Raw genomic sequence first — 15,509 nt, forward strand, 5'->3', positions numbered from 1 at the left:
ATAACCCCTTCCTGTTCACAAAAAACCCAAAGCACATCACGAGTATCATGAAGGATTTCTGGCGCCGTTGCCAGGGAATATCATCACCAACTACCAAGTAACTCCACACAAAATTTCATTCACTTGTTCGTCTTTTTATTTGCTGGTATATTTAGTTTGTCTCATAAAAAATACAAAAATATTTAACTTTGCTTGTTTTGCTTGTCACTAGATTGGATCTTCACTCTCTAGTTTGCTTGTCGTGCTTGTTACTTGCTTGCTCGGTCACCATGTCTCAAGGTACTACTAAGTTGTGTGACTTCTCAAATACTACTAATAATGGTTTTATTATTAATCTGATACCACCCGCCACTAGTGCGGATGCCTTTGGTATTAATGTTGCACTATTGAATCTTGTCATGAAAGAGCAATTTTCGGGAAGTCCTAATGAGGATCCCGCTCCACATCTCAATACCTTCGTTGAACTTTTTGATATGCAAAATAAAAAGGACATGGATAATGATTTGTGAAATTAAAATTGTTTCATCTTTACCATGTAATATTATTGGAACATGGGATAAGTATATAGATGATTTTGTTGCGAGCAAGATCATGAACATGTTGCACAAGCTTAGGAGAAGATGAAATTGATGATAAGAAATTGGCCAACTCATGGTTTTAACTTGTGGATGATTATCCAAAATTTCTATGTTGGACTAAACTTTGTGTCCAGAAATCTTCTAGATTCTGTCGCAGGTGGTACCTTCATGGAGGTGACCTTAGGAGAGGCCACCAAACTTGTGGACAACATCATGGCCAAGTATTCTCAATTGCATACCGAGAGAGCTCCAGCTGGTAAGAAGGTAAATTATGTGGAGGCAATCATTACTTTGAGTGAAAAAGTGGATGCTCTTATGAACTTGGTTGCTGATAAAGATACTGATGTTGATCGCAATGATATGCCTTTTTCTACCTTAATTTAAAAAAATAATGATGCTATTGATGTGAACTTTGTCTCGCGAAATAATTTCAACAACAATGCTTATAGGGGTAATTTAAATTTTAGGTCGTGTCTAGATAATAATCCTAATGGTTATGGTAATTCTTGTGGAAATTCCTCTACAAATTCTAATAGTATACCCTCTAATCTTGAGAACACAATAAAGGAATTCATTAATTCTCAAAAAAAATTCAATACTATGGTGGAAGAAAATTGCATGTTGTTGATACTTTGGTTAAAAACATGGATAGGATTGTTCTTGATGTAGAAACTCTTAAAAAGTATTTGCCTCCTAAGCATGATTTTAATGAGACTATTAAATATATTCAAGTTTCTATTAATGGAAGTAAAGAGAGGGCCGCTAAGTTGAAAGCTAAGCGGGAATTCCTTGAAAAAACTCTTCCACCCGGTTTTTACCGGAATCATGATGAAGATGTTAAAATGATTCCTACTCCTCCTATTTAATATTTGTTTAGTTCTCTGAATGTTAATGATAAAGGGACTGGATATGATTCAACTCTATTAAAGTAGCACCACGTTTGCTTGGATGGTGATGATTTCAATGCTAAAACTGAAAAAATGGGTTTGGCGAGTTTAAACCTTTAACTAGCGATGTGCCCATATTTTGGATTACAGGACTTTATTTATGATAATTTCTCCTTAGTACAATGCATCTCCTTGCTGCAATCCATTATTATCTCACCCAATTCTTATGAACAAAATAAAGCTTTTACTCGACATATAGTGGAAGCTATGATTAAAGCTTATGATGAGCAACTTGAGCTCGAAGTTTCTATTCCCAAGAAATTACATGATGAGTGGGAACCTACTATCAAAATTAAGATAAATAAATATGTATGCAATGCTTTGTGTGACCTTGGTTCTAGGGTTTCAACCATACCTAAAACGTTATGTGATGTGCTTGGTCTCACCAATATTGAAGAATGTTCCCTAAACTTGCATCTTGCAGATTCTACCATCAAGAAAAACTTGGGTAGAATAAATGATGTTCTGATAATTAAAAATAAAAATTATGTCCCTCTAGATTTCATTGTGCTTGATATTGATTGCAACCCTACTTGTCCAATTATACTTGGAAGACCTTTCCTACGAACTATAGGTGCAATCATTGATATGAAAGAGGGAAATATAAGGTTCCAATTTCCATTAAAGGAAGGAATGGAACACTTCCATACAAAGATAATTAGGACACCATCATGAGATCCACTTATGGTTTGATTCTCAAAGACGACAACACTTGAAACTATGCAATATGCCTAGCTAGGGGCATAAAACAATAACGCTTGTTGGGAGGCAACCCAATAGTAATCTTTAATTTTTGCTTTTTATTTCTGTTAGTGTATGATAACACGACTATTTACTCTGTAATGATTGTGCTTTATGTTTTAATTAGTGTTTTTGCCAAGTAAAGTCTTTGGGATGATTTGCATGATGAGTAGATTTGATACGGTGCAAAAACAGAAACTTTGACGCCCAGTGCAGAATTTCTCGATTTTACTCGAAAGTATTTTTAAGATGGATTTTTTAAAAAGTATGTCCATACAAATTCCTCATGTCGTCATAAACTTTCAGAATATTTGGAGTTACACAAGTATAGTTTGATTACAGAACTGTAGATTATTCTGTTTGAGTCAAATTACATTTTTGCATGTATAGTTTGCTTGTTTTGATGATGCTATGGATTATATCGGGGGTATAAGCCATGTAGTAGTTAAGATATAGTACCCTATGCTAAAATAAAATAACAATCAATATGTAATAGCACCTGAAAGTATTTGATATGTTGCTTATACTAACGGATCTCATGAAGTTTTGTCCGGTTTTATGTGATTAAAGTTTTCAAGTTTTGGGTATTGCCTCGATGCACATAGGATTGAGGAGCCGAAAAATCCTAAGCTTGGGATGAACAAGGCACCCCAAGGTAATATTCTAGAAAGACTCAAGCGTCTAAGCTTGGGGATGTCCCAGAAGGCATCCCCTCTTTTCGTCTTGATCCATCAGTATGTTACTTGGTGCTATATTTTTGTTCGTCACATGATATGAGTTTTGCTTGGAGCGACTTTTGATTTTATCGCTTTTGTTTGGTTTTAATCTCAGATTTCCCCAATCATTGTTTGCTGGACATACCTCTTTGAGATATATATCACATCATCACATTTTGTTACAATACTCTATGTGATTCACTTATATATTTTGAGCTTAGCAGTTGCTCTAGTACTTCCCTTATATCTTTTGAGCAAGGTGGTGTGTAGATTTTATAGAAATTTTATGCTCTCGTACTTCACTTACATTTGTTTGAGAGCTGGACAAATAGTGACGGTAATTTGCATGGGTCATAAGACTAGATCAAAAATAATGAGTATCAAATGATTAATGATAAAAACCACCATGTCGAACATACAGAGAAATTGTGGCTTAAGGATATTGATATGGTGATATGAAAAAGGTGTGAGTGCATTATTATTAATTCATACAGGTGTTGATATTAAGAGAAGTTAAACTTCTTGTTCATCAAAAAAAATTAAAAAGGCATGGTGATGATGTGTGGGCATTTCTATTCCTCATTGAAAATCGTGTGTTGTTTTGAGTCGGAGTCACGTGATGGTTAACTCCTACCGACCCTCTCCATCAGGGCATGCGAGTAGTACTTTGATTTGTGATAAAACTAATAAAACTTTGCAATAAGTATATGAGTTCTTCACTACTAATGTGACATCATGGACATACACACTCTCACCTCCTCATATTTACTAGCCTCTTCGGTACCGTGCATTGCTCGTTCTCACCTTGAGGATCGATGCAACTTTCGCTAATGCATCCAAACCTCATGACATGACACACTCTGTTGCACATAAACCTTTTTATATCCTCCTCAAAACAGCCACCATACCTACCTATCATGGCATTGCCATAGCCATTCCGAGATATATTGCCATGCAAATGCCATCGTCACTTCACATGAGTAGTTCGTCCATCATCATAATGCTTTGCATGATCATATGGAGTTGACATAGTATTTGTGGAAAATCCACCATTCATCATTTTTTATACGTGTCACGCTAGATCTTTGCACATCTTGGTACACTACCAGAGGAATTCGTTCAGAGTCATATTGTCCTATAAGTTTTCATGATGAGCTGTAAGTAAATAAAAGTGTGATGATCATCATTATTAGAGCATTATCTAAGCGAGGAAATTAAAATGGGGGAGGCCAAATGAGCCCACCATTAAAAAATGGGAGAAAAAGAGAGAAGGGGCTTTGTTGTTATCCTTTATCACACTTGTGCCTCAAAGTGACACCTTGTTCTTCATATAGAGTCTCATGTTATATAATTCTTATGCTAGTGGGAATCATTTTTTCATAAACTTAGCTTGTATATTCTGATGATGGGCGTCCTCAAATGCCCGAGGTCTTTATGAGCAAACAAGTTGGATGCACACCCCACTTAGCTTCAATGGATCTTTCATACACTTATAGCCCTTATGCATCGTTTGCATGGAAATCCCTACTCCTTGCATCGATATGTACGGACGAGCATCTCCATATCTCATTGGTACGCCTAGTTGAAGTGAGACTATCTTCTCAACTTTTACCCCTTTGAAACCTAGCACCATATTATATTCAACCTTTATGCTATGTCTAATGGTTCACGCTCATGTATCGCGTGAAGAATAAAAAGTTGATGCATATTCAAAAGGTATGATCCAATTGCCTAACTTGAACACAGCGGTGCTTGACATTTGTATTAATGTGGTAAAGATAAAGCTATGCCTTGATAGTATAATAAATATGGACGGGGGGTAAAAAAATTTGAGGATCGTATACTTTGAAAGATTAATGATTTGCTGCTTATACCTACAAGTATTGCTATGTTATTGTTTGCTAATTCATCGTTTCTCACTGAGCATACATGCATAAGGTTACATCATGGATAGCATGTCACATCAAAAATTCTGTTTTTACCATTTACCTACTCGAGGATGTGCATGAATTAAGCTTGGGGATGCTTGATACGTATCCAACGTATCTATAATTTTTTTATTTTTTCCATGCTAATATATTATCATTCTAGTATGCTTTTTGACTATTTATTTACCATTTTATGTTATTTTTTAGCACTAACCTATTGACCCAGTGCCTAGTGCGAGTTGTTGTTTTTGTGTGTTTTTCACTTTGCAGGTTTTCCATACCAAACGAGGTCCAATTGCCCCGAAATTTTTTGATGATTTTTCTTGACCAAAAGAAGACCAACAAGCATCGAAAGAAAGATGCATGCCTCACGAGGGGCCCGCAAGCTATCAGGGCGTGACCTAGGGGCGCAGCCAGATAGCTTGTGCCCCGTGTCATGGTAACGATTCCGACAATAGAAAGGGGTAGGGTAAAGGAGCATGATCTATCGAGATGCAAATGGATGACACGATGATTTTTAGCGAGTTCATGCCTCTCACGGTGAAGATAACAACCCTATGTCTCGTGTTCCGGAGAGGTTTTGCATATCCGTTGTGAACACGGAGTTACATGGTGTATTTGAGAAACAGAGGGGAGAATGGATCTCCATGCCTGAGCTAAGTCCTGAGACTAATCGCCCGGAAGCCAAGGGAAAAGAATGAGCCGCCCTTGACTATGTGGAGGGGGTGGCTTATATAGAGTGCGCCACCCCCTCACCTCTTATGTTACAAGATGTGGCATTGATGCCATAATGTCAGCCCACTACAGAACCTCCTCTATGCTTCGACTGCCTTGCCGACTATTGGTCTTCGCATACCCGAGTGAGTCATACGACCGAGTGGTTGACTGTCATCCGAGTGGATGGAATGCACTTGTCCAAGTGGAGAGTATGTATGTATTTGTATGGACCCACCTCATATGTGGACCCCATGCTATTATGGTATTTTGACCCTTCATGGGCCTACCCATTTTGTGTATCCCCAACAGTAGCCCGTTAGACTCTGACTAATTGCTGGTAGTCGGTTGGAGCCTGTAGAGTCTGTTGAACTTGAATGTTGTTGCTCGACCTGACCAAGCAGAATGTTTGATTTTGTATTTCTCTTCCAGTGGGGGCACGCTTAGTGCACCCACTGGGTGTAGTCCCCGAGCCTCTGTCGGACTAGATGAGTCTAACAGAGGGTTTAAGTCTTCTAGTGCTCGTCATGCTAAATGTTTGTTGAGTCTACCTTATATGATTTCTGGATCAAGGTTGAGTCCTCAAGTGTATTTTTGACTTAGGCGATACGGAGTCGCGGCTAAGCCCCCGAGTGTGGAGCATGTCCGTACTCGGAGTTGTTTTTAACTTAGGCGATACAGAGTCGCTGTTAAGCCCCCGAGTGTGGAGCATGTCCGTACTCGGAGTTGTTTTTTGACTTAGGCGAAGTCAGGTTCACAACTAAGTCCCCAAGTGTGGAGCTTGTACGCACTCGGAGTTGTTTTAACCTTAGGCGATACAGAGTCATAGCTAAGTTCCCCGAGTGTGGAGCGTGTATGTACTCGGAGTAGTTTTTAACTTAGGTGAAGTCACGTTCGCAGCTAAGTCCCCGAGTGTGGAGTGTGTCCGTACTTGGGATAGTTTTTTACTTAGGTGAAGTCAAGTTCACAGCTAAGCCCGTGAATGTGGAGCATGTCTGTACTCAGAGTTGTTTTTAACTTAGGCGATACGGAGTCGAAGCTAAGTTCTCGAGTGTGGAGCATGTCCGTATTCGGAGTTATTTTTAACTTAGGCAATACGGAGTCGCAGCTAAACCACCGAGTGTGGAGCATGTCCGTACTCGGAGTTATTTTTTACTTAGGGGAAGTCAGGTTCGCAGCTAAGCCTCCGAGTGTGGAGCATGTCCGTACTCGGAGTAGGTTTTTACTTAGGCGAAGTCAGGTTTGCAGCTGAGTCCCCGAGTGTGGAGAGTGTCCGTACTTGGAGTAGTTTTTTACTTAGGCGAAGTCAGGTTCACAGCTAAGCCCCCGAGTGTGCAGCATGTCTATACTCGGAGTTGTTTTTCACTTAGGCGATATGGAGTCGCAGCTAATTTCCCAAGTGTGGACCATGTCTGTACTCGGAGTTGTTTTTAACTTAGGCGATACAGAGTCGCAGCTAAGTTCCCGAGTGTGGAGCATGTCCGTACTCGGATTTGTTTTTAAATTAGGCGATACGGAATCGCAGCTAAGTTCCCGAGTGTGGAGCAAGTCTGTACTCGGTGTAGTTTTTTACTTAGACGATACGGAGTCGCAGCAAAGTTCCCGAGTGTCGAGCATGTCCGTACTCAGAGTATTTTTTAACTTAGGCGATACGGAGTCGCAGCTAAGTCGGTCACCCACTGGAGGTTGTGGTGTAGATGTGTTCAGCAGAGTGGCAACGCGCGGGGCGGCCATGTGACAAAGACGGGCTCAGCTGAGTGATGGCGCGTGAGGCGACCAAATGATGGAGATGCGTCCAACCGAGTGGCGGCGTGCTGGGCGGCCAAGTGATGTAGGCGCGTCTAGCAATGTGACGGTGCACGAGGCGGCCATGTGAGGAAGACGCGCTCAGCCGAGTAACCGTGCGTGAGGCGAACGGATGATGGAGATGTGTCCAGCCGAGTGGCGACATGTTGGGCGTCCAAGCGACATAGGCGCATCCAGCAGGGTGACGGCGCACAAGGCGGCCATGTGAGGAAGAAGCGCTCAGCCGAGTGACGGCGAGTGAGGCGGCGATGTGAGGACGACGCGCTCAGCTGAGTGACGGCGCGTGAGGCGGTCGGATGATGGAGATGCGTCCAGTTCAGTGACGATGCGTTGGGCGGCCAAATGATGTAGGCGTGCTCAACAGAGTGGTGACGCGCGGGGCGGCTGTGTGATAAAGACGCGTTCACCAGAGTGACAGCGCGCGAGGCGGCCGAATGATGGAGATGTGTCCAGCCGAGTAACGATGCATTGGGCAGCCAAGTGATATAGGCGTGCTCAGCAGAGTGGCGACACGGAGGTGGGCAGGCGACCTTGTAACCTACAAAAAATAGCACAAACCAACATAAAAAAATTCTGAAAGTAATATGAGTTTGCTGAAATGATTTGTATAGATAACACCCATTGCACCCGTTAGGTGTGCCAGGTGATTGGTGGTTCGGAATTTTCAAGAGTCTAGCAGTGTGAAGGACTCGACTGAACTTGTCGAAGTAAAGGATCAGACTAAACTCGTCTGAGTACTAGATTCAAATGAAGTGGAAGTGAAGTGTTCTGACATAAAAATAAACAACCGAGTGCAAAAGGTACACTTGTTGGTGTAGCCTCCGAGTGAATGTCGTGTGTGATTTACTTAACACTCAGTGATGTGAAAATAACTATTTAATTGAATACAGTGTGTGAAGAATGACTTAGCTCTACAATGGTGCACAACCGGCCAAGCGATGATGACGCATCTGACTAAGGGTTAGCGCGTGGGGAGGCCGATTGATGCGACGCGTCCGACTGAGCAACGGCATGTAGGGCGGCCGAGTGATGATGACGTGTGTAACTGAGCGACGACACACAGAGCAGTCGAGTGATGACAAGGCGTCTGACTGAGTGACGACGCGTGGGGCGGCCGAGTGCTAACGACGCGTCCGACTGAGGGACGACGTGCGGGGCGTCCGAGTGCTAACGCCCCGTCCGACTGAGCGACGACATGCAGGGCGGCCAATTGATGACGACTCGTCCGACTGAGGGACGGCACACGAGGTGACCGAGTGCTCACGACGCGTCCGACTGGGTGACGGCATGCAGGGCGGTCGAGTGATGACGATGCATCCCATAGAGGGACGACACGTGGGGCGGCCGAGTGCTGACGGTGTGGCCGATTGAGGGACGGCGTGCAGGGTGGCCGAGTGATGCCAATGCATCCAACTGAGGGACGGTGCACGAGGCGACCGAGTGCTGGTGACACGTCCGATTCAGTGACGACGCACGGGGCGGTCGATTGATGAAGACGTGCCTCATGGAGTGGCGACGCGCGGGATGGCCGACTGATGCAGACGTGTCTGACAGAGCGGCAACGCGCGAGGCGACCGACTGATGCACACATGTCCGGCAGAACGGTGACGCGCGAGGCGGCCGACTGATGCAAACGTGTTTGACGGAGCAGCGACGCGCGGGGCGACCGGGTGATGCAGATGCGCCATACAGAGTGGTGATGCACAAACGACCGAGTCGGGCAAGTTGATGAAGATGTGCCGAATGAAATGTTTGTTCGCATGGACATGGACGCGTCTAGTTACGGTAGCTCGCTGAGTGAAGAGGGTTGATCGCCACAGCCACAGTCGTAGCTGGCGGGCTAACCGGCACGGTTCGTTCCTGTGAAAATTAGCCATAAATTTCTAGTATTTAGATGTAATAGCTTGGCTAACCGATGCGTTGAAGGAGTTGTCCCCATGTCCAATGTGTTGAAGGACTTGCCTCACGTTCGGAATCTGCATGCAAATATGTAAGTGCTAATTAAGCAAGAATTTAAGACGTGGTCTACATGTGATGAGAGTTGATATGAGAGGGAGAGTTGTAGAGGCAGCCCCGAGGAGGGCTCTGTTGTGTCAGAAATTGCCGGTCTCGCCGAAATTGGACGGCAGCCGAGAGGTGGCGATGAGGAGGATGAGCAGCTCGCTCCTATGGCAACAGACAACAACGCCAGAGATTGACACGTTGACGGAGGCTGGGATTACGTTGCTTTTTCCCTTGAAGAGGAAAGGGTGGTGCAGCACACGAGCAGTAAGTATTTCCCTCAGTTTGAGAACCAATGTATCAATCCAGTAGGAGAATCTCGTCAAGTCCAGAGTACCTGCGCAAACACAAACGATCTTGCACCCAACGCTATAAAGGGGTTGTCAATCCCTTCAAGATTGATTGCAAAGTGAGATCTGAAGGCGGGAAGTGCAACGAAGTAAAAGAGTAAGGCTGAAATATGGTGTGAAGTAGAACCGGGGGCCATAGTGTTCACTAGAGGCTTCTCTCAAAATAGAAAATATTACGGAGGGTGAACCAATTACTGTCGAGCAATTGATAGAACCGCGCAAAGTCATGATTATATCTAAGGCAATGATCATACATATAGGCATCACGTCCGAGACAAGTAGACCGATACTTTCTGCATCTACTACTATTACTCCACACATCGACCACTATCCAGCATGCATCTAGTGTATTGAGTTCATGACGAACAGAGTAACGCCTTAATCAAGATGACATGATGTAGAGGGATAAACTCAAACCAATGATGAAAACCCCATCTTTTTACCCTTGATGGAAACAACATGATGCGTGCCTCGCTACCCCTTCTGTCACTGGGTGAGGTCACCGCACGGTATGAACCCAAAACCAAGCACTTCTCCCATTGCAAGAATCATAGATCAAGTTGGCCAAACAAAACCCACAACTCGAAGAGAATTACAAGGATATGAAATCATGCATATAAGAGATCAGAAGAAACTCAAATAAGATTCATAGGTAATCTGATCATAAATCCACAATTCATCGGATCTCGACAAACACACCGCAAAAGAAGATTACATCGGATAGATCTCCAAGAAGATCATGGAGAACTTTGTATTGAAGATCCAAGAGAGAGAAGAAGCCATCTAGCTACTAGCTATGGACCCGTAGGTCTATGGTGAACTACTCACGCATCATCGGAGAGGTCATGGTGTTGATGAAGAAGCCCTCTGTATCCGAATCCCCCTTCGACATGGCACCAGAACCTGCCCCGGATGGGATCTTGCGGAGACAGAAGCTTGCGGTGGCGAAAAAGTACTTTCGATGATCTCCTGATTTTTTCTGGAATTTTTGGGAATATATAGGCGAAAGACCTAGGGCAGAGGTGGCCTAGGGAGCCCACAAGCCTGGGAGGCGCGGGCCCCCCGAGCCGCGGCTAGGGGTTTGTGGGGTCCCTGATGGCCCCCTGACTTGGTTCTCAAGTCCACCGATCTTCTTCTGTTTCGGAAAAAATCTTTTTGGAAGTTTCGTTCTGTTTGGACTCCATTTAAAATCCTCCTCTGAAAAGGGTCAAAAACACGGAAAAAACAGGAACTGGCACTTGGCACTGAGTTAATAAGTTAGTCCCAAAAAAGATATAAAAGGCATACAAAACATCCAAAGTTTGACAAGATAATAGCATGAAACCATCAAAAATTATAGATACGTTGGACACGTATCAAGCATCCCCAAGCTTAACTCCTGCTCGTCCTTGAGTAGGGAAGTGATAAAGACTGAATTTTTGATGTGGAATACTACCTAGCATAGTTGTCCTTTGTAACTTCTTTCATGTGACATGAATGTTCAGATCCGTAAGATTCAAAGCAATAGTTTTCTATTGACATGAAAACAATAATACTTCAAGCAAACTAGCAAGGTAATCATGAACTTCCAAAATAACAAGGCCAAGGAAAGTTATCCCTACAAAATCGTATAGTCTAGCTATGCTCCATCATCCTCACACAACTAATTTAAATCATGCACAACCCCGGTATTGGCCAAGTAATTTTTTCCGCACTCTTACTTTCTCGAACTTTTTATAACTGTCATGCAATACATGAGCGTGAGCCATGGATATAGCACTATAGGTGGAATAGAGTGTGTTGGTCATTGTGAGATAAAAAGGAGGTGTTGGTCACATTGACTCGGCGTATCAAAGGGCTATGGATATTCCCATTAATAGATATCAATGTGAATGAGTAGGGATTGCCATACAAAGGATGCACTAGAGCTATAAGTATGTGAAAGCTCAAAAGGAGAACTAGTGGGTGTGCATCCAACTTGCTTGCTCACGAAGACCTGGGGCAATTTGAGGAAGCCCATCATTGGAATATACAGCCAAGTTATATAGTAAAGATTCCCACTAGTATATGGTGGTGACAAAATGAGAGGCTCTCAATCATCAAGAACATGGTGCTATTATGAAGCACAAGTGTGGAAAAAGATAGTAGCATTGTCCCTTCTCTCTTTTTCTCTCTTTTTTTTATTTGGGCTCTTGGGCCACTTTTTTTTCCTCTCCCTTTTTTTATTTGGGCTCTTTGGCCTCTTTTTTTATTTCCTCACACGAGACAATGCTCTAATAATTATGATCATCACACTTTTATTTACTCACAGCTCAAAGCTCAGAATGATGATGACTCTATAGGAAATGCCTCCGACAGTGTACCGGGATGTGCAACGATCTAGCTTGGCGAATGACGTTGAAACATCTCGCTAGCTATCTTACGATCATGCAATGGCAATACAAGAGTGAAGGCACAAGTCATGAGATGGGACGGTGGGAGTTGCATGGCAATATATCTCGGAATGGCTATGGAAATGCCATAGTAGGTAGGTATGGTAGCTGTTTTGAGGAAGGCATATGGTGGGTTTGTGTACCGGCGATAGTTGCGCGGTACTAGAGAGGCTAGCAATGGTGGAAGGTGAAAGTGCATCTACACCATGGAATCTCATTAGTCATTAAGAACTCACATACTTGTTCCGAAAGTTTTTATGAGTAATCAAAACAAAGTGCTAAACGCATACTCCTAGGGGAAGGGTTGGTAGGTGTTAACCATCGCGCAATCCCGACCTCAACACAAAGGATGACAATCAATAGATCAATTATGTTCCGACTTCCTAACATAGCGGTTCACCATACGTGCATGCTATGGGAATCACTAACTTCAACACAATTATTTCTAGATTCACAACACCCTACTAACATAACTCTTAATATTACCAAATCCATGTCTCAAAACTAATTGAGAGGAATCAAGACTTCTCTTTCTACTCAATGCACATGAAGATGGAGGTTTTTGTATCCTATTTGGGTACCTATCACCTTTGGGACTGCTTTCATAGCACAAGCTAACTACCAAGTCACGCACCGCCGTGCTCTAAAAGATCTAAGTGAAGCACATAGAGCAAAATTATCTAGCTCAAAAGATATAAGTGAAGCACGATGAGCATTCTAGCAAAATCACGATGAGTGCATGTCTCTCTAAAAAGGTGTGCAGCAAGGATGATTGTGACACAACAAAGAGAAAAGACTCCTATGATACAAGACGCTCCAAGAAAAACACATATCATGTGGTGAATAAAAACATAGCTCCAAGTAATGTTACCGATGGTTTCAAGACGAAAGAGGGGATGCCTTCCCGGGGCATCCCCAAGCTTAGGCTTTTTGGTGTCCTTGAATTTGGCTTGGGATGCCTTGGGAATCCACAAGCTTGAGCTCTTTCCACTACTTATCTCTTTGTCCATGAGAACATCACCCAAAACTTGAAAACATCACAACGCAAAACTTAAACAGAAACTCGTGATAACATCAGCACAAGAAAACAAACTACCACCTCTTTAGGTACTGTAGCAATCTTGATTTCTATTTATTGGTGTTAGGCTACTGTATTATCACTTTTCCATGGCTAGTACCCCCCGATAATATACATAGTTTCATGAAAACAAGCAACCAACTCAACAAAAACAGAATCTGTCAAAAACAGACCAGTCTGTAGAAATCTGTATACTTCGTATACTTGTGGTACCTCAAAAATTCTGAAAAATTAAGACTACCTGGGCAAAAGGAATATCAACCAGCAGCAAAACGAATCAACTCAAAATCTCTTTCTGAATAAAAATGAAAAATAATCTCGTGAGCGAAAAGTTTCTATCTTTTTCCAGCAGGATCAAACAACCATCACCAAGACTTGTCATAAAGGTTTTGCTTGGCTCAAACACAAAAAGAAACACAAAAGACACAATCATAACAGAATTATGATGGTGTGGACGCAACAAAACAGAAATAAAAAGATAAATTCATCGGGTTGCCTCCCAACAAGCGCTATTGTTTAACGCCCTTAGCTAGGCATAAAGCGAAAGAATCACGTATCGTCGTCTTTGGTGCTCAAACCATAAGTAGCCCTCATCATGGATTCATAAGGAAATCTTATTTTATTTCTAGGAAAGTGCTCCATGCCCTTCTTTAAAGGAAATTGAAATATAATATTCCCTTCCTTCATATCGATGATAGCACCGATAGTCCTTAGGAAAGGTCTACTAAGAATGATAGGGCATGTAGGATTGCAACCAATGTCAAGCACAATGAAATTCACGAGTACATTGTTCCTATTTGCAATAATAAGAACATCATTGATCCTTCCCATGGGTTTCTTGACAGTAGAATCTGCAAGATGCAAATTAAGAGAACACTCTTCAATCTCATTAAAACCCAGAACATCACATAAAGACTTTGGAATCGCGGAAACACTAGCACCAAATCACACAAAGCATTGCATTCATAGTTTATGATTTTGATTTTGATAGTAGGTTCCCACTCATCATGAAGTTTTCTAGGGATAGAGACTTCCAATTCAAGTTTCTCTTCAAGAGAATTTATCATAGCTTCGACGATATGATCGGTAAAGGCCTTGTTTTGGCTATAAGCGTGTGGAGAGTTTAGCATGGACTGAATCAAGGAAATGCACTCAATCAAGGAGCAACTATCATAATTGAATTCCTTGAAATCCAAAGTAGTAATTTCATTACTACTCAAAGTTTTGATATCTTCTACTCCACTTTCAATGCTTTTAGCATCAAGATGGATGGACTCCGAATCATTGGGGAGTTTTTCAACCAAAGTGGATTCATATCCAGCCCCATCATCATTAGGTTTGACGCAAGAAAACAAAGATTCAATGGGTGTCACACCAAGCACTTTAAGATCTTCGTGATTCTTATCACGAGAACACGCCTTTTTAAGCCATTCATGTCTAGCACGAATTTGGGCGGTTCTTTCTTTGCTCTCACTCATGGAAACACGCATAGCTTTCAAAGTTTCATCCATGTTGATCTTGGGAGGAGCACATCTAACTTTCAAAGCATCAATATCACTAGACATTCTATCAACGCTCTTAGCCAAATCGTCAATTTTGAGTAGTTTTTCCTCTATGGGCGCATTGAAAATCTTTTGCGAGTTGATAAACTCTTTGATATTACTCTCTAGATCAGAGGGTAATCTACTGTAATTTCCATGAGTATTGTTGTAGGAGTTGCCGAAGTTATTAGAGGGGTTATGGGGAAAAGGCCTAGGAACATAGTTTCCTCTAAAAGCATTGTTGCTGCCAAAATTATTCCTACCAACAAAATTAACGTCCAAGCTAGTGTTGCTACTCTCGATCAAGGAAGACAAGGGCATATCATTAGGATCTAAAGGAGCACTTCTACTAGCAACCAAATTCATTAACTCATCCATCTTAGCACTCAACGAGTTAATTTCTTCTATAGCGTGTACCTTCTTACTAGTAGGTGACCTTTCAATGTGCCACTGAGAGTAGTTCGTCATGATATTGTCTAGGAGTTTTGTGGCTTCTCCTAACGTGATTTCCATGAATGTTCCACCTGAGGCGGAGTCCAAGATATTTCTAGAAGCGAAATTCAAGCCAGCGTCAAAGATTTGTATAATCATCCAAAGACTCAAGCCATGAGCGGGACAATTTCTAATCATCAATTTCATTCTCTCCCAAGATTGTGCAACATGTTCATGAACAAGTTGCTTAAAATTCATGATAACAT

Source organism: Hordeum vulgare, chromosome 4H, assembly GCF_904849725.1.
Source record: "Hordeum vulgare subsp. vulgare chromosome 4H, MorexV3_pseudomolecules_assembly, whole genome shotgun sequence".
In the NCBI taxonomy this organism is placed as follows: Eukaryota; Viridiplantae; Streptophyta; class Magnoliopsida; order Poales; family Poaceae; genus Hordeum; species Hordeum vulgare.